At 47.7% G+C, this 19,927-nt stretch overlaps 1 protein-coding gene across 1 annotated transcript in view; it reads right to left on the bottom strand.

The window, feature by feature from the left end:
* The window catches only part of LOC142250231 (transmembrane protein 132D-like), a 1,501,062-nt gene that overhangs the window by 844,568 nt on the left and 636,567 nt on the right, over positions 1-19,927 (bottom strand). The window lies entirely within an intron of this gene.

Genomic DNA, 19,927 nt, shown 5'->3' with positions numbered 1-19,927 from the left:
CAAACCCCTCGTGATTGCCTCTGTAGATGGGAGACCCCTCTCTGACACCATCTCGTGGATCACCAAGCCGGTGGAACTACGTATCGGTGCCCTGCACACCGAGAACATCGCTCTCTACGTCCTCCCACACATGTCCCATCAAATCCTGCTGGGACTCCCCTGGTTACGGACACACGAACCGTCAGTCAGCTGGGGTACTGGTGAAATCACCCGATGGGGCTCCTCTTGCCACGAGAATTGTCTGAAGACTATACAGCCCATCCGACGACCTCCGGTTCCGGAGTCCCTACCGGGACTGCCCTCGGCCTATTGGTCCTTCGCAGACGTCTTTGATAAAAAGGAGTCAGAGGTACTTCCGCCACATCGTCCTTATGACTGTGCCATCGACCTACTCCCGGGGACTACACCACCTCGAGGACGGATATATCCGCTGTCTCCTGCTGAAACAAGGGCCATGTCTGCCTACATCACGGAGAACCTGGCAAGGGGATTCATTCGGAGGTCCTCCTCTCCTGCGGGAGCAGGCTTCTTCTTCGTTAAGAAGAAAGAGGGCGATCTACGCCCATGCATTGACTACCGGGGATTGAACCAAATCACCGTGAAAAATAAATACCCCCTGCCGCTCATCCCCGAATTGTTTGATCGGCTTAGAGGAGCTCGTGTGTTTACCAAGTTGGATCTTCAGGGTGCCTACAACCTGGTCCGCATCCGCTCTGGGGACGAATGGAAGACCGCATTCAATACTCGCGATGGGCACTATGAATACTGTGTGATGCCTTTCGGCCTCTGTAACGCACCAGCAGTGTTTCAGGAATTGGTGAACGACGTGTTCCGGGACCTTCTCTACGTCTGTGTGGTGGTGTATCTTGACGATATCCTGGTCTTCTCTCCGGACCTCCAGACCCACAGAGAGAACGTGCAGCTGGTACTACAAAGACTGAGAGACAATCGCCTGTACGCCAAGTACGAGAAGTGTGTATTCGAGCAGTCTTCTCTTCCCTTCTTGGGTTACATAATCTCCGATACCGGTCTGCAGATGGACCCGGAGAAGGTCTCTTCCATTCTCAACTGGCCTCCTCCTTCCGGACTGAAGGCAATCCAATGCTTTCTGGGATTCGCAAACTATTATCGTCAGTTCATCCCTCACTTCTCTGCTCTGACTGCACCTCTCTCCGCCTTGACCAAGAAAGGGGCTAATCCAAAAGACTGGTCACCTGCGGCCGACGCCGCGTTTGGCTCCCTGAAACAGGCATTTGCTTCTTCCTCTGTGCTCCACCGTCCTGAGTTAAACCGACAGTTTACCTTGGAGGTGGATGCCTCCTCATCGGGAGCCGGAGCAGTGCTCATGCAGAAGTCCTCCTCCGGGAAGATGGTGACTTGCGGTTTCTTCTCCAAGAGCTTCTCAGCGCCTGAACGCAACTACACCATCGGTGACCGAGAGCTATTGGCAGTCAAACTGGCTCTGGAGGAATGGCGCTACCTTCTGGAGGGAGCAGTGTACCCCGTGATCATTTACACGGACCACAAGAACCTGGAATACCTGCGGTCCGCTTAGCGACTGAACCCACGGCAGGCCAGGTGGTCCTTGTTCTTTGCCAGGTTCGATTTTCAGCTCCATTTTCGACCCGCAGACAAGAATGTACGAGCAGATGCTTTGTCCAGGTCATTCATGCCCATGGAGCAGGAGGAGGAGACATCCCAGCCCATCATCTGTCCTAGTAAGATCGTTCCGGTGGCTCCTGTCACTCTGGCCCAAATACCGCCAGGGAAGACCTATGTCTCTGAGACTGACAGGCAAAAAGTGTTGCACTGGGGCCATGCCTCGAAAATAGCCGGCCATGCTGGTCAGAAGAAAACATGGAGTACAATTGTACGTCACTACTGGTGGCCATCCCTTCGCACGGACGTCGCTTCTTTTGTCTCAGCCTGCTCCTCTTGTGCCAGGAACAAGACGCCCAAACACCTGCCATATGGTCATCTTCTGCCTCTGCCTATACCCTCCGTTCCGTGGCAACACATTGTGATGGACTTTATTACGGACTTGCCCCTGTCCTCCGGACACACAGTCATATGGGTCGTGGTGGATCGGTTCTCCAAAATGGCTCATTTCGTCCCTATGGCTGGACTGCCCTCTGCCCAGGAACTCGCTGACGCTTACATACAGCACATCTTCCGGTTGCATGGCTTTCCATCACACATTGTGTCCGACAGAGGAACTCAGTTTACCTCCCGCTTCTGGAGGGCTCTCTGCAAACATCTGGGAGTGACTCTGGACTTTTCTTCAGCCTACCATCCTCAGTCGAACGGCCAAGTGGAACGAGTCAATCAGATCTTGACCTCCTTCTTACGTCACTACGTTAACGCCCATCACGACGACTGGTCCACGCTTCTTCCTTGGACTGAATTCTCCCATAACCACCACGTCAGTGAGTCCTCCTCCAGCTCTCCCTTCCACGTCATTTACGGTCTTCAGCCTTCCGTCCCATTACCTGTATCCTCTTCCTCGGATGTCCCTGCTGCTGATGCTGTAGTCCGTGACTTTTCTACAATTTGGGACTCTGTCAAGACGTCCCTTGGACGTGCTTCCCTGCGGATGAAGAGACACGCAGACAAGAGGCGTCTGGATCCCCCGTGTTTCTCTCCAGGAGATCTGGTCTGGCTTGCTTCCAAGTACGTCCGATTGAAGCTACCATCATACAAGCTGGGTCCTCGCTACATCGGGCCATTTAAAGTCCTCAGCAAAATAAATGAGGTCTCCTACAAGCTGCAGCTCCCGGCCACGATGAGGATACCCAACTCCTTCCACGTCTCCCTGCTCAAGCCGGTTGTCCTTGGTCCCTTCTCCGCTGCTGCCAGTTCTGCTCCTCCTATTGCTGATGATGACATCTATGGGATATCGTGGCCATGAAAACCGTACGAGGCCGACAGTTCTTCCTGGTGGACTGGGCAGGGTATGGTCCTGAGGATAGGTCCTGGGAACCCCGGGAGAATGTGGGTACTCCTCTGATACGTGCCTTTCTGTCCCGATTGCGGGGAGGGGGGCGTGGGGGGGGGGGTACTGTCATGCTCCCCGGCTCCCCTGCCTTGCTTCCCGGCTCCCCTGCCTCGCTCCCCGGCTCACCTGCCACGCTCCCCGGCTTCCCTGCCTCGCTCCCCGGCTCCTCTGTCAGGCGTCCCCCGCTCCACAGCCTCCAGCCCCCATCACCTGTGGTCCCCAGGCGGCTCGGTCCCCGCTCCCGGCGCCCGTCGGCAGCTCTGCTCCAGGCCGGCTCCCCTGCCTCCTGTTCACCGCTCCCTGCCCTGGCTTCTGGCACCCGGGCCTCGCGCATGCGCATTAGGGTGCGCGCGCGGTCATTGACCCTTTCTTAAAGGGCCAGTGTCCTCCAACAGGATATTGAAGGATCAGGTACTGGGTATATAGGGGGATCCTTTCCAAGTGGGCGGGGCCTGTTCTTCGTGTTTTCTAAGCTAAGAGTCAGGTCTCCTTGTGTCTGTGATATACTCACCTATCTCTCTCGTAGAGCCGCTCCTGCCTTGCCAACCGGTCCTGACGATACCCGAACCCCGAACGGTGACGGCCTGCTATCCCGTCAGTTCCTGCCATCTCCGATCCCTGTGGTGACCCGTCTTCTCGCTCCATTGGTTCCGGACCCTGCCTGACGACATCTCGGCCTCCGAACCTGAGCTCCATCACCCGGACTACCATCAGAGACCCCGTGGTCCCAGGGACTTCTTTACTCCACTCCTCTAAACGGACTGTCCTGCTAGTGCTCCGGCTACCGGGCACCTTGCCCTCGGTGAGGTGTTCAGCCCAGTGGATCCACCTCCTGGGTCTGCCCGTCCACCTGGCCCTAACAGCATCCAACTAAAACAGGGATAAGCCATGGAATCCCATCCAATAGAGTTCTCAAAAAACAGAAGTGACAGGTGCCTGACTTGTTGAGGTTCCCATTACTTTGCTCGAAAAATGCCCATACTACTCAGGTGCCAACTCTGCGCTATCAGCAGGGCACCGATTCTTAGACTGCCTGTTTTAACACTTCCCCACACAGGAACCAATTTTCTGCTCCAGTAGTGGACAGTCTAGTTGCTGCATTTAAAAAGCTCATAGTTGGATTTGGAATCGAGACGGAGGTACGCTAGATAGACTTGTTACTGACAGTCCCAGCCATTTAGACTTGAAGCAGCTCCCCCATGCTGACCAATGTCTATCCCAGGAATGTGAAACATTTATTTTGAAGAAACTATTTTTCAAAGCAGGTAGCTATGTCTGAATACAACAGATTTGAATAATAGAATAAGACTCTATTTCCATTTTTGAGTTTGGTGATACTGTGGCAGTGATGAAGAGGGGACTTGGCCAGGCATTAGCGATGGAAGTTACCATGTCACCTTGACATAGTAGCAAGCATCCAGCAGGGTGACCTACCAGTAATCAGCACTGGTAAAGCGGGCTTTACACACAGCAACATCGCTACCGATGTCGCTGGTGAAAGCACCCGCTCCCGTCGGTTGTGCGTCAAGGGCAAATCGCTGCCCGTGCCACACAACATCGCTTACACCCATCACACATACTTACCTGCCTAGCGACATCGCTGTGGCCGGCGAACCGCCTCCTTTCTAAGGGGGCAGTTCGTTCGGCGTCACAGCGGCGTCACTAAGCGGCCGCCCAATACAAGCGGAGGGGCAGAGATGAGCGAACCGAACATCCCGCCTACCTCCTTCCTTCCTCATTGCGGGCGGCCGCAGGTACGGTGATGTTCCTCGTTCCTGCGGTGTAACACATAGCGATGTGTGCTGCTGCAGGAACGACGAACAACCTGCGTCCTGCAACAGCAACGATAATCAGGATAGGAACGACTGGTCAACTATCAATGATTAGGTAAGTAATTTTGATCCTTAACGGTCGCTCCTGCTTTTCACACGCAACGACGTTGCTAAAGAGGCCGGATGTGCGTCACGAATTCCGTGACCCCAACGACATCTCTTAGCGATGTCGTTGCATGTAAAGCCCGCTTAACACTCAGGGGAAGTTGGCAGTCACTTGGCAGTCACTGCAGCTATGTTTTGATCACGTTAACCATGCTGCCCATAGGCAAAAAGTTGTCATCAGTTGGTGTATTATACTTTAAAATTTACAGATTTCAAACCACCCCTCCAGAATACCTATTTTAAAAAGGCCCCAAAACAGCCTTTTTACACAGTTGACCCTCACACCCAAGATTGCCCGAGATCCAACACCCTTGCAAAGTGTTGTAACACATATGGTTTTCAGAGCTCTGCAACAGAGTGCCTTCTGAAGCCCAGTTGCAGGTTTGTGACAGATTCAGCCTGCAATGGCTGGTGCATAGTGACTACCCGTGGTTTTTTTCCTTTTTTAAACGGTAGCCAGAGACCCAGCTGCACACTGGCAACAATTAGAATTTTGTTAAAAACTAAGACCACATACTCTGATGAGAAGTGGTGAAAGCAACTTTTTCAAAAAAATTGAGGCCACAAACCCTGGTGAGAAGTGGCAAGAGGTTGTTTGTTTGTTTTTTTTTTTTTAAAAAAAAAATGAAATCCACAAACCCAGCTGCACACTGGCAACAGGTAGAATTTTGTGGCAAAATTAAATGGACAGATCCTGGTACACATTGGCTCCAGCTTCAATTAAAAAAAAAAAGTAAAAAATACATAAACAGACTAGGTGATCGTTTTTTGTTACTTATTTTGTCTTTTTTCAGTCTTACCTTTGTTTAAACATTACTTACCTGAAGCATTAATCCAACAAAAATAGAAAAAAAGGAACCCGGAGGAAGAGTAGGAGGACAAAGTAGAGTAGGTTCAAGTGGACGTGGTGGTGTCGATCAAAGAGGCATTAGCCATTGTTTATATATACTGTATATAATTATTTTTTCGGGGGTTGGTAATTGTTTTTAATTTCTTTTTTTTGGGGAGGGAATTTTTTTAAAATTATTACTTTTTTTTTTTTAAACATCTTTTTATTGAATTTTAACCAAATTTCTTTTACAATCTGCTCTTATACAAAGAGCATTCCATTGATGACATTATAATCAAAACAGTCCCGCCCACCCCTCCCCCCGCTCTGCGTGCGACCAGAAGCAACTTAAAATGGTAACTTATGTAATTGGTATGTGTCCATTGAGCAGTTCAAGAAGGTACCAAGAGGTCTGTCCAAACTGAGATTTAAGTCTATCCTTAAGCACTGTAGCCAAGTTAGGTATAAATAAAGACCATGTTTCAAAGAAACGCTTAGTCAACTTTTCCTTATTCGACAGTGCATCCAGCCAGTCCATTTTGAATATGAACATTAGTTTTGTATGGATAAACGCTAGAGAGGGTGCTTCAAGATTTACCCAGAGATGTAGGATACTTTTCCTAGTGGCCGAGGCCCAAATAGTTAACATTGCCCTGGTACCTCTCGGAAGACTTTGTTGAGCCTCCTCCAACATGTTAAAAATCGCCCACTGTGGTGTCAGAGCAAACTGAATATTGTATGTATTTTGTAAGACTGAGTGAACGCTTCTCCATATTCCCTGTATCTGAACACAGTCCCATAAGTGGTGAAACATGTCAGTGTCTCTTATGCCACATTTAGAACAAGAGTGTAAGGCATTTGTGTCCATTTTTGATTGAATTTTTGGAGTAATGTATGCTCTATGTAGAATCATCAAGGCCATATCTGTGTAGCTACTGGACGAGAGAAATTTACGTTGCAACAGCGTGGCTTGTAAAAAATCCTTTGCCTCAAACTCTGGCATGTCTACCTTCCATTTTGCTGGACCTGTTGTTTTCCCCTCCCATGTCCAAACTGTACGCAACATTGAATAAACCTGACTAGTCGAGGACGCCTGGCTTCTTGCCCTCCTAAGAAAGTTATCCACACTTCCTCCAAGATCTCCCTTTGGCTTGTCAACAAGATATTTTTGAAGAAAAAGAAAAGGCTGACCTACAAAAGCTGGAAATCGGTGTGCCGCCTCCTCGTAAGAAAGCAACGACCAATCAGGCTCCATTAGATCTGCAGCATAAGCACAACCCTGCATTGACAATGTTTCATAAATCCTCGGAGGGCGACCCTGGAGGAATCTCGGATTTCCAATAAAGGGTTGAAATGGGGAACTTGAAGTGTTAATTTTACCAAGTTTTCTCACCTTCCTCCACGTTTGTATAGTATGCCATAGTGTTGGATAATCCCTAACCTCACTCGGTATTTCCTCATTCCCTAAATGCAGCAATGCTGTTAACGAGACTTATGAACATAGCTGTTGTTCCAATTGTACATTCGCAAAGTGAGATACTCCTCGCACCCAGTCCACCACATATCTAAAATTTGCTGCTAGATTATATCTGCCCAGATCTGGAAGATTTATGCCCCCTGCCCCTTTTGGTAATTGAAGCTTGATTAAGCTGATCCTAGTACGCCCCTTGTGCCCCCAAATGAATTTTCCAAAGGATGAATTTAGTAGCTTAATATCTGATTTGCGTAGAAGCAACGGGAGAGTCTGAAATAAGAACATTATTTTGGGGAATGCTACCATTTTAATTAAGTGACATCGGCCCGAAAAGGATATTTTCAGATGTTACCAAGATTGGAGTAGATGTATTAATGAATTTATAAGAGGCTGTGAGGTAGCGTGGTCGGCTGCACGGCAGAAGACACGGGATCCAGGCACCAATGGTCACAGCACACGGTTTATTGCACAACCCAAAAGTCCAAAACAGCACACATGTCTTTCTCTGGCAGAAAACTCAGGGAGTTGTGTTCACTCCCTCACACTAGGGACCCACGCCCATGTTCCTGTTTCCTTTTAACCCTCCTTTCAGCCTGTAGGGAAACAGCATTAACCCAGGAGTGGAGTTGCTTTCTATACATGGAGGGAGCACAACCGGGGCGAGACGTACCGGCCGTCATAGACAACCCCGCTCACAGTCTCACATACCCCCCCCTCAGTTCAAGCGTGCGTTGTTGAACTCCCGCCATCAAACATGGGCCGCGGGACAAGGCATCGGCATTGCCCTGCAACCTACCGGCCCGGTGTTCAACCGTAAACCAGAAGTTCTGCAGAGAAAGGAACCACCGGGTAACCCGGGCATTCCGTTCCTTGGCGGACCTCATCCAGACCAGCGGAGAGTGATCAGTCACCAAGCGAAACTGCCGTCCCAGCAGGTAATAGCGTAGGGACTCCAAGGCCCACTTAATCGCCAGGCACTCCTTCTCCACTACGCTATAATTCCGCTCGGGAGGGGTGAGCTTCCTACTTAAGAAGGTGACGGGGTGTTCCTCCCCCTGAACCACCTAAGACAGCACTGCCCCCAGGCCAACCTCAGAGGCGTCAGTCTGTACTACGAACTCCTTCCGGAAATCAGGGTTGACAAGAACGGGCTGTCCGCACAGGACCCCCTTCAGGGCCCGGAAGGAGTCCTCGGCCTGAGGAGTCCAGCGCACCATGACGGACTTCTTGCCTTTGAGAAGGTCCGTCAAGGGGGCCGATAGTCCCGCAAAATTTTTTACAAACCTCCTGTAGTACCCCATGATACCCAGGAAGGCCCTAACCTGCTTCGTGGTCAGGGGTCTAGGCCACTTCTGGATCGCCTCAACTTTGTTAATTTGGGGCTTAATCACTCCTTGGCCTATTACGTAGCCCAAGTAGTGGGCTTCCGTGAGCCCCAACGCACATTTCTTGGGATTGGCTGTCAATCCGGCTGTTCGGAGCGCGTTCACCACCGCTTGTACCTGTTCCAAGTGGGTCTGCCACTCAGAGCTGTAAATAATGATGTCATCAAGGTACGCTGATGCATACGCCTGGTGGGGTTCCAGCACCAAGTCCATCAACCTCTGGAACGTGGCCGGAGCACCATGTAACCCAAAAGGCAAGACAACATAGTGGAAGAGACCCTCCGGCGTAACAAAAGCGGTTTTCTCCTTGGCGGACTCCGTCAGTGGCACCTGCCAGCACCCCTTGGTCAGGTCGAGCATGGTGAAATATCGCGCCTGTCCCAGCCTATCAATCAGCTCATCCACCCGGGGCATGGGGTAGAGATCGAACTTGGATATTTCGTTCAATCTCCTAAAGTCATTGCAGAACCTTAAGGAGCCATCGGGTTTTGGTATTAGGACAATGGGACTAGCCCATTCACTCTGGGATTTTTCGATGACCCCCAGGCATAGCATTGTCTTCCCTTCCTCTGATATGGCTTGTCTTCGAGCCTCCGGTAAATGCTCCTTCACAATTGGCATGACCGCGCTTATGCGGTTCTGCATTCCTAAAATGTGTTCAATCACACTTTTATGGGGGGTGGGCTCCTGCTCCCATGTTTCCTTTGCCAGGTCCAACAATCCCCGGGGATGTCGCCCGTATAACAACTCAAAAGGCGAAAACCCCGTGGATGCCTGTGGCACCTCTCGGATGGCAAACATCAAATAGTGAAGCATCATATCCCAGTCTTTCCCGTCTTTGGAAATCACCCTTTTGAGCCTGGTTTTCAGGGTTTTATTGAATCGCTCCACTAAACCGTCCGTTTGAGGATGATACACAGACGTACGCAACTGCTTGATCTGGAGTAGCCGGCATAGCTCTTTGGTCACTTTAGACATGAATGGGGTCCCCTGATCCGTAAGGATCTCCTTGGGCAACCCCACCCGGCAGAACACAGCAAACAACTCCCGAGCTATAAGCTTCGCCGCAGTATGTCTGAGAGGTATCGCCTCTGGATACCGGGTGGCATAGTCAACGATCACTAAGATGTGTTGGTGCCCTCGAGCAGACTTTACGAGGGGCCCCACCAGATCCATCCCTATCCATTCAAAAGGGACTTCAATAATGGGTAAGAGGTACCAATAGACTGCAAAAGTGGGCCAGGGGTGTGGTAAGCTGACACTCCGGGCAGGTTTCGCAGAACCGTTTTACCTCCCCAAAGACCCCGGGCCAATAGAACCTTTGCAATATTCGCTCCTGCGTTTTCTTGACCCCTAGGTGGCAACTCATCAGGTGTTTATGAGCCAAGTCGAGGACCCGCCGGCGATACGACTGGGGCACCACCAACTGCTCTACCCCCACGCCCCGTATTTCATCTACCCGGTAGAGTAAATCCTGCTTAAGAGCGAAATGGGGGGTACCTTACCTGGGCACTGGGCAGCTGTGCCACCCCGTCAACCACTGTCACCCGACTCCGGGCATGTATTAATGTAGGGTCCTGGAGTTGGGCTGTCCCAAACGTATCCGGGGACGCCTCCAACTCCGGGATGGGCTCGACCATCTCAGCCTCTCCTGCCAATACCTCTAGGGGCGACCTATCGGGTTCACATCCTGTCCCTATCATGGGGACCCCTACATCAGGCGTCCCGGATTCGGGATTGTCGAGCTCAGGTCCCGGACTGTCCAATACCTGAGGGGACTTAGGAGGCCCCTTCCATAGAGTCCAAAAATACGGCAGATCCCTTCCTAGGATCACGTCATAGGGAAGAGTGTTCATAAGTCCCACCTCATGTTGCACCTGACCGCAGGGTGCTGTGATGGTGACAATCCCCGTGGGATAGTCTCGGCGGTCCCCATGTATGCAAACCACCCCCACGGTACGTCCTGTGGCCTTTACTTCAGCCCTTAGGGTTGATCGCACAAGGGTCACTAAGCTTCCGGAATCCAACAAGCCTGTAACCGGACATCCATTCACCTGTATTTGGCACAAGTGGGGCTCAGTCTCCGGGGAGACAAGGTCCGCGGTACACACCACCTGAGCATACATTGAACCCCGCCGGGTAACCCCACAATCCATGGGCTCCGTGGTGAGTGGACACTGGGCTTCCATATGTCCCACCCGCTGGCACCGCCAACATCTAATAGGGAAGGAAACCCCCTTGACGAGTTGTCGTTTAGGGTACATAGCCTTCCGGACCTCAGGTACGGTGGGCGCGGCCTCAGACGGGACGGTAGCGGACTCCCGCACCGGTGTCAGCAGTGGATCCTTGGCCCGAGGCTTGGAGGGGCCGGACCGACGGGCGGCACGCAAAGTCTCAGTGTCCCGTATCAAGTCCTGCGTAGCCACATGCCGCTCCACCAGGCACACTAATTGGTCCAGGGTACTTGGGTCACCCTGTCCTACCCACCGTTGAATGGTGACGGGTAAAGTGTGCACAAAGCGATCAACCACTACCCTTTCCACCATTTGCGCAGGGCTCAGAGTGTCAGGCTGCAACCACTTCTTTACCAGATGCAACAAGTCATAGGCCTGGAGCGTACGGGTTTGACTTCCTCATAGAACCACTGATTTACCCGCTGAGCCCGTACATAGGTATTCACCCCCAACCGAGCAAGTATTTCGGCTTTCAGGGTCTCATATTCTATGGCGTCCTCGGTACAGAGGTCCAGGTATGCTTTTTGGGGTTCCCCCATCAGATAGGGCGACAATACCTCAGCCCACTTGGGGGTTGGCAGCTTTTCCCGCTCGGCCACCCGCTCAAACACCGCCAGGAACGCTTCCACATCATCCCCCGGGGTCATCTTTTGCAACGCTTGTCTCACCGTTTTCTGGACGCTGCCGTCGTCACCCGGTCCCGGGGTTGTTGCTGCCGGTCCGGCATGGATCGACTTGGCCAGGAGAACCATCTGTTCTTGGTGCCTTTGTTCCTGCAATTGCAAGGATTGCTGCTGACGATCCAACGACCGGAGCAGGTGTGCATTGGTCTGTTGTTGCTGTGCATTAGCCTGAGCCAGCTGCTTTAGTATGTCCTCCATGGTGTCGCCGGGTTTGGGCTGTAGTATAGCCGCTCGAATCCAGGACATGCGCTGCTGGGTCACCAGGGATGGATGCTACACCTCACCGGGCTGGCATGCCCGCATTCTCCACCATCTGTGAGGTAGCGTGGTCGGCTGCGCGGCAGAAGACACGGGATCCAGGCACCAATGGTCACAGCACACGGTTTATTGCACAAACCAAAAGTCCAAAACAGCACACATGTCTTTCTCTGGCAGAAAACTCAGGGAGTTGTGTTCACTCCCTCACACTAGGGACCCACGCCCATGTTCCTGTTTCCTTTTAACCCTCCTTTCAGCCTGCAGGGAAACAGCATTAACCCAGGAGTGGAGTTGCTTTCTATACATGGAGGGAGCACAAACCGGGGCGAGACATACCGGCCGTCATAGACAACCCCGGTCACAGTCTCACAAGGCTTATAATTAATTTGATATAGTAACAAGGGGTTTGCTGGGAGCTGAATCCCCAAATATTTAATGGACCTGGTACACCACTGGAAGGGAAATAAGTTGTTATCAATTTTACCTGATTTGTACATTGCCAATGCCTCAGTTTTTTTGTAATTTACCCTGAAGCCTGAGGCCTTTCCAAAATTATTCAATGTGTTCATTATCTCTGGAATCGCTTGAGAGGGATTGGCAATAAACAATAAAATATCATTGGCAAAAGCCAAAAGTTTAATTGTTGTCCCACCGACTCTCATGCCCCGAAATATTGCTAAATTATGTAGGGTCCTCAACATTGGGTCCAGAGCCAAATTAAACAATAAAGGTGACAAGGGACACCCCTGCCTCGTTCCCCTCTGTACCTCAAATGGCTCAGAGAATGTATTATTTATAGATAGTCTGGATTTGGGTTCTGTGTATATCATCTTGACTGCTTCGCAAAACCAGGATCCCACCTGGCGACATGCCAAAAGATTATGTAAATAGGCCCAAGAGACCCTGTCAAAGGCCTTGTCCGCATCAAGGCTAACTACTATATGTTTGGTACATCTATGCTTCCTGCTATAAGAGATAGCCCCAATAGCCGTCCTGATGTTATAGGTGATGGATTTCCCATGCACGAATCCCGTTTGGAAGGGCAGAATAAGATCTGGAATCACTTGTTGTAATCTACCAGCTAGTATTTTAGTAAAGATTTTAAAATCAGAGTTGAGTGATGAGATGGGTCTGTATCCCTCCACCTGTAGTGGGTCTTTTCCTGGCTTAGGTAATACTATAATGTTTGCCTCATTGAACCTGTCGGGAATTATTCTATCTGTGACTATCTTATTATACACTGCACATAGATGAGGACCGATAGAGGCTCTCAAGATCTTATAATATTCGTTACTAAATCCGTCGGGCCCTCGGCTTTTGGCTAGTTTAAGAGTGCCAATAGTTTTTACTATTTCTGAAATATTTATAGGGGCGTTTAGCACTACTCTTTGTTCCTCTGTCAAGATGGGCGCTACGGTACCATGGATAAAATCAGCTTCCCCGGCAACCTCCCTCGGTTCCGCCTCATACAGCGAGCCAAAGAATGCCCTGAACTCCTCCACTATTTCCTCATCTTTTGTTACCATGGTACCATCTTTCTTTTTAATTTTGTGGATTCTAGTGGTGGTTCTAAAGGGTTTGGTTAAAGAAGCTAGTAATTTCCCAGGTTTGTTGCCCCATTTAAAGTATTTATGTTTCTGGTAGTCCAGGTTACTAAGTGCCATCTCATGGGCCAAGGTGTCCGCCGCCTCCTTGTCGTCCATGAAATGTTGTTTTTTCGTATCCGTGTTGTTATTTTTAAAATCTTTATATGCCTGCGTGAGAAATTTTTGTGCTGATATAGTTTGTTCCAGGAGCTTTTTTCTCTTATGGCTGACATATGATATTATCTGACCTCTTACTACTGCCTTGGAGGCAGCCCAATACAAACCAGCGTCCCCACTATGCTCGTGATTATCAATTATTACTTTTTTGTTATTTTACAAAAAAATTATGTAGATATTTATAAAAAAATTGTGTTTCTTTGCATTTTTTTGTTTATGAACATAACTGACATAACTTTTATGATGCTGTAACCCCAACAAAACCAAAAAAAGAAACCCACTTGGGGAAGGTGGAGGAGGTTGAAGTGGAGTAGGTTCAGGTGGACACGACGGTGTCAGTGGAAAAGATGGCGGAGGAGACGGCGGATGAGACAGCAAACCATTTATTTATAAGGTTTTCAATGTGATATTATTTTTAGGAGTTACTGTATTTTTGGCGTCTCCAAAACACTGGGCATGGCAAACAGAGTATACCAATGTCTGTTTGTGGATGGTCTAGTTGTCTACTCAGCCAAAGGTGTGGACAAGTCTAGTGTAGTACACAACTTATTCATTTTAATAAACGTTAGCTTCTCCACGTTAGCTGAGGAAAGGTGGATATTCCTGTCTGTGATGAACACGGACAGTATACTCCAAAGAGTATTGTGCAAGCTGAGGCCATGTCTTCAATTATGCCATTTAGAAATTAAATTAAATGGTGCAGAACCATCAACTAGGACTGCAATATTTACCTCTTCCACCATGTTTGCCAAATGCTGACTCCTGGAAATACACAACAAAACAGATGGTATTGCTGGATGGTGTGGACGGCTGCACATGAATTGTTGCCACATTGCGGCCATGATGACCCTCCCTCCCGAGGTGAGGCTAGTGTAACCACTGCATTGTTCACTTTCTCCTCCTATGCTGCCTTATTGTTCCACCGAGCTCCTGGTGTCTGGTAGGAATAAAATAAGCACAGCATTACACAGTTTTGCATTAAATTAACACATTTATTGAACCTGCTCCAATGACAAAAGTAGTGATGCTGTGTTGTCTTTATAGCGTGGATCCAGCAGGGTCACCATCCAGTAATCACCACTGGTCAAAGTCCATGGAAATCGAGGGTCGCTATTCAGGCACAAAAGCATTTATTGGCACAATTGTGACATACTTTACAGAGTCAACGATAGCTATCCTCAGTCTTTAGTTGCAGGTGTGTGGACTTGCTCCACTGTATCCCTCCGGCCACGCTACAGTGATGACCCTAACCTAAATTCCTGACTAACCTGCTAGGCAGACTGTTCCTCGTCCTCTACAACTGTCCACTGGCTGTAAAGTCGGGGACATGGCCACTTTTGGCCCAGAAACTGTACCTCGGAGCCCTATATGAATGACAGCCTAGATATATGAGTCAATATTTCCTCCTGTCCTCTTCATCATGTGTGGCTACCTCCTCCATCGTGGCCTATAGCGTTTATCCCAGCAAGCATAAAATCTACTACTGCATATAAACAAGAGGAGGCACAACATCTTGGTGTACTTCCATTTACTCAACTATAGCGTTGAGTAAATGGAAGTGTGGGGTTGTGGCATTGGTACTTCTGAGTTTGGGAATTTTATAATAACTATATATAACTATAACTTACCTATTCCGCAATTGCACATTGTGTGGTACTATCTTTCTTCATGCCCGTAATAAAGAAAACAGTCCAAGGCTTAAGAACAATGTCTCTTTTATATTCAGGTAAACTCAGACACATGGAATAACAAGTTATACATCCTCCAGTTTCCTCTTTACAATGAATTGTCTCTTTAATGAGAGTTACACGTGGAATCTTATTCTCTTCAACAGAGGCTACAGAAAAATGAGGGGAAAACTGGATTATCCGCATCCTACAGATATAGGTCCAGGTGTGTTGCTGTGGTTGCTATATCACTGACTTTGCTTTGCTGCTTATCTAGGGCCACTTGTAGAGCTACTACTCCTGTGCAAATGTCCTTCAGTTGAGAGTTACTTCTTCACTAAAGTCCCCTTTCCGCTAGCCATCATTGACCCTGCACTTTCACAAGCTTGCCTTGTAGGAGCCTCCTCTACTGCCTAAGATGTGTCCTTTCTAGTCTGGTTTCAGCCCCAAACTAACTTCTAAAGCAGGAACTTCCTCTCCTGCTGACTCTACTACGTCTCTTTTTCTTGAACTGGCTAGGAGTTAACTATCACACCCCCTGAACACAGGATCCTGCAGCTCACAAAGAAATTTAAACATGCGAAGAGGAGACCGATGATCTCTTGTGACTGGTTTTAGTACAGCAGCCAAGAGGAATAATATATGGTGTAATCACAGCACATACACTAATAAAACATGTACCAACATTTGCATTAAAACAAATGATGTCTTCAAGGGACACATGACTGTAGGTTCACCCTCTTACACCTTCTGTGGGGAATATTTGTTTGTCAATATGTACCGCCCCTGTCAGCAGCTGAGCCGCTCGGATCCGGAACCGCGGTGGCTCGAGGGGTCTCCGGACCCGGGGGGTCGTGCGGACACCCGAATGTAAAAGGGGGATATGTACAGGGGGGTTAGGAGTTTGTGATGCCACCCATGCTGCATGGTAAGATGGAGTTTGGGAGAGGAAGGGGTTTCTGCGTACTCACTCAGTCCAAGAATACTAACACCGACAGCTTGTAAACCAGAATTCTGAGCACTGCTGCAGCAAGTAGGGAGCCCGCTTGGATCCGTGCCCTTGGTGTTGCTTGTTAGCCTGTGACCTTTACCGTGGCACGTTCTTCACTATTTGGACCCTGTAGTGTGGAACTAGTCGGGTCCCGCTGACCCTTATGGCTAACGGAGTGAGCTTGCTCTCAGGGTTCACGCTTGGGATTTTCTGGACTGTGTTTTGGGAAAGTCCTATCCCCTCGTTGCGCTAGTACCCCGATTTTGGAGTGGGTGAGGGATGAATCTTGACTTCACCCCCGTCGGGTAAATTACCAGGACACATCAAGCTAATTCCTTTCCTAGGGTCCACGTACCTCGTCGTGCCCTGCCCCCTGCCCAGAGATGGCTCAAGGCCGCCGGCTTCCCTCCTCTGCAGATACGTGCCCCTTGACACGATCCCCTGCGACCGCTGTTCCAGCTCCTACCAGGCCCAGACCAACGTCTGTCACCTAGTAGTCTCAAGGAGCCCTGCTCCACCACGGTGACCTCTCACTTCGAGAGATACCACTCCACACTCCTCCTCCTTCACTTTTTTTCTCTCTTCTCACTTCTCACTTCCCCTACCAACCCCCCAAGTGGTTGGCCCTATTCCCTTCAGGCCCCCCAATGGTGTGTCTGGTGAGTCTGGTGCAAAGTGTTCCTAGGGTTTTAACTGGCTCTGATCTTAGCAACACCAAAGAAAAGGAATCCATAACCAAGGAGGATGCAGATACTGTGCAGAAGGGCAGGTTTCACAATACCCTGTGACGACCTGATAGGCCAGGTCGTCACAAATATACTTGTAATGGATGACTCTGAGTATCAATGCTGGAGGGAGTGGCATTGGATATGGCTAGCGACCATCTCTCAGTGGTGAATGTGGCTCTCAATGTACAAAAGGATGAGACCCACTGCTATTTACGGTAACCACAGCAGCATTTGAGAAGCAGGAAGGTCTGTAAAATGGAGTTTGTTTTTCAACAACAAACTGTGCCAGCAGACAGAAGTCTATTGAAAGTGGTCAACTTCTTTAAGGCTATGCTCACATCATCGCTCTACATTTAGAGAACTAATTTTAACAGTGTCGAACAGCAAATATCTCATAAATATTCAACAGTATTTTTATACCATCACCTACATTGGCCATTGACTTATATAAAACATATAATTTGGTAGATCATATTTCTAAAATACAAATTGTTTTAAAAAGATGATAAAAGATTTAGTAATGCATTGCAGCTAAATATGTTAGACACAATTTTGGAATATGACTAGTTGTACAGGCGCATCAAAACTATAGATCTAAACATTTCCAAATATACATTGCAAAATTAGAGTTTAAACTTAGCCCAAAGTGCATATCAGTATGAAATAGCTGTTGGCTATTAGATTTACAGGTATCTCTTCTGACTTCTCCATGAAGAGGAAAGAGTTTATGTGATTGCCATGCTGATAGGGAATAAAGCCCCTGCCAAATGCCTCTGTCAGTGACTTATCTCTCTATAATAAAAAGATTGGGTGTTTAAATTGAAAGAGAACCTGCCAGTACAAATGTGCATGTTAAAGTAAAGGCATGACCATTATGCCACTGTTATACTTAATAAATAGATACCTTTAATGAAGAAATCCATATGTTGTGTGTTTTAGTCAGCATTTGAAGTTTTGGTGTAATAAGCTATGGGTACAAAGGGTTGTAACTGTTGATAAGGTCTTCAGCTCCCTCCTCGGGCTCACTGCCTAGCTCTGGTGTCTGTATCTTCCTACTGTTTGAAACTTTGTGCCGCTACCCGCCCTCGTTGCTGTCGGTGATTGTGCAGATTGCTCTCACGAAGGTTTTAAATAAAATGGCGCCTGTGGCAATGTATGTGCAGAATGATTTCCTGACCAGTTGTCAAGCTAAGATCTTAATCTGCACAAGCACTGTCACCAGCACCATTTTACTGAAGACGTCTGAGAGGTCAATCTGCACAAGTGCAGTCTGCGGCATGGATGATGCCAGCACAATCTTTCAAACAGTAGTCAGATACATACACCAGAAACCGGTGGAGAAGCCTGAGGAGTAGATGAAGGCCCGACCAACAATCCCACCCTGATGCACCTAAAGCTTAAACTGCCCGATCCTTCTCTCCATCATCATTATTCAGGGTAGGTGGGAGAGTAAGTAGGACCTCATACGCATCTAGTAAAAAGCTTTATCATAATCATAAAATTTGAATATTCAAACACGTATGGCCTCTTAATTTGTGGTTTTATTAATAGTATTTAAAGATTCTTCATTGCCCCCTGTGTATTAATAGAAAATGTTGTGGTCTCATGAAAATGTAATATTATTGCGGTAATCCAATATTGTCACTTACAGTGTAGAAAGTATGAAGGCAACAACACAAATTCCAAATATAAAGATTTTAAGACCAGTCATGGTTACCAGATGGAGGAACATGGGAGTTGGACTGAGCATTTTAACGTCGATTGCTCAGTAAGCATTGGTAGTTTTATGTCAATGCTATATGAGTAGAAGCCAAGGATAAGTAAACCTTCAACCATCTCATACTTTCCCTTAAAGATATCCAATTAAAAATTTTATAAATTTTTTTTTAGAAATGGGCGGACATGATTAAAATTTGCCAAATTTTGTGGATTTTACTCAGAAATTAATTTGTAGCAATTGGATTTTTTTTGGAAATTAAATGTCTTTTCTTATGCTTAAATAAAACAACTCAGCCCTTACCTCTCAAGCCAACCCCAGCGCTCACTGCCCCTTGTAGATCCTTGGCGCATTTTCTTAAAGTGACAGATAACAAAAACACGAATTCTGGAGAATATGGATTTCTGAAAATTTTAGTTTCAGTCTAAAACATTTTCATCTTTATTATTGTTTAATTTTCGGAGATAGATAAAAAATATCCATTAAATCTAAACATTGTAGCCTTGTTAGAAGTACGATAAATATATGCATTAACTTACATTATGGCATGTCCATGTCTTCACACTGTTTATAATTATTTAGTGAATTCATGCCAGACAGTACCTAAATGCTTCTGAGATGGCTTGATGAGATTTGCATGGCAGGAAGCCAGATTTTAATTCCAACAATCAAGCTTATAACATACTCTTCAAAGATTAAATCATTGCTTCCCAGGAGTGTTGTGCTAGATAACTACACCCAGCCTTGGTTCATGTGCTGGCAAAGTCATAGGAGGAGTCCAACAGTGAAACAGCTTGTTTCCATTTCATTCTGTGAATTATCGATTACCAGGGATGAGAAGGAGGGTGGCAGAGGAATTGCTCACAAACTCCTGGCTTTTTAACTGTAATCGCTGTTAAAGAACAGTGCACAGCATCAACATTGGCTTTTATACATCTTTATTTTTGCAGCTTCAAGATAAGCATCAATCCTGCCCTCTAAAAGGTTTTCATTTAATAGGGCAAGGGTAAATGATCCTTTTGGGTTGGTTTGTTGTCACAGACACAAGGAAGACACTTCACAGTGCAATCAGATAGTTATTAGCCAATAGTTACTTAAATAGAAAAGTTAATATTTTTCTTATGCTCATAAAGCAAATATTTGTTAAATGACTGGAATAAATCTGTGCACTACAATTTAATTTTAAACATCATTTAATATATATTAGTGATGATGGAATTTTTTAAAATTTGAATTTACAATGCTTGCCAAATTTTTACACAAACA

Source organism: Anomaloglossus baeobatrachus, chromosome 1 (assembly GCF_048569485.1).
Source record: "Anomaloglossus baeobatrachus isolate aAnoBae1 chromosome 1, aAnoBae1.hap1, whole genome shotgun sequence".
In the NCBI taxonomy this organism is placed as follows: domain Eukaryota; kingdom Metazoa; phylum Chordata; class Amphibia; order Anura; family Aromobatidae; genus Anomaloglossus; species Anomaloglossus baeobatrachus.
Note: the sequence above shows the minus strand (reverse complement) of the source record. Positions and strands in the feature narration are given on the sequence as shown.